Source organism: Bison bison, unplaced genomic scaffold (assembly GCF_000754665.1).
Source record: "Bison bison bison isolate TAMUID 2011002044 unplaced genomic scaffold, Bison_UMD1.0 scf7180017851642, whole genome shotgun sequence".
In the NCBI taxonomy this organism is placed as follows: Eukaryota; Metazoa; Chordata; class Mammalia; order Artiodactyla; family Bovidae; genus Bison; species Bison bison.
Window position 1 is genome coordinate 5,608 of NW_011482215.1, and position 450 is coordinate 6,057.

The 450-nt window shown below is 43.3% G+C and overlaps 1 protein-coding gene across 1 annotated transcript in view; it reads left to right on the forward strand.

The window, feature by feature from the left end:
* LOC104996758 (AF4/FMR2 family member 2-like) overlaps positions 1 to 450 on the forward strand; it is a gene marked incomplete at both ends in the record, with an annotated part of 10,343 nt that overhangs the window by 1,042 nt on the left and 8,851 nt on the right. The gene's annotated exons all lie outside the window — the stretch shown is intronic.

Consider the following 450-nt stretch of genomic DNA (forward strand, 5'->3'; position numbering starts at 1 on the left):
TCCATCTTTTGTGAACTCTCTTTTTCTTTTTTTAAAAATGTTACTGAAATATAATTGATATACACTGGTGTGTTAATTTCTAGTGTACAGCAAAGTGACAGTTCAGTACAGTTCAGAAGCTCAGTTGTGTCCGACTCTTTGTGACCCCATGGACTGCAGCATGCCAGGTTTCCTTGTCCAACACCAACTCCCAGAGCTTGTTCAAACTCATGTCCATCGAGTTGGTGATGCCATCCAACCATCTCATCCTCTGTCGTCCCCTTCTCGTCCTGCCTTCAATCTTTCCCACCATCAGGGTCTTTTCTAAGGAGTCAGTTCTTCAGATCAGGTGGCCAAAGTTTTGGAGTTTCAACTTCAGCATCAGTCCTTCCAATGAATATTCAGGACTGATTTCCTTTAGGATTGACAAGTTTGATCTCCTTGCAGTCCAAGGGACCCTCAAGAGTCTTC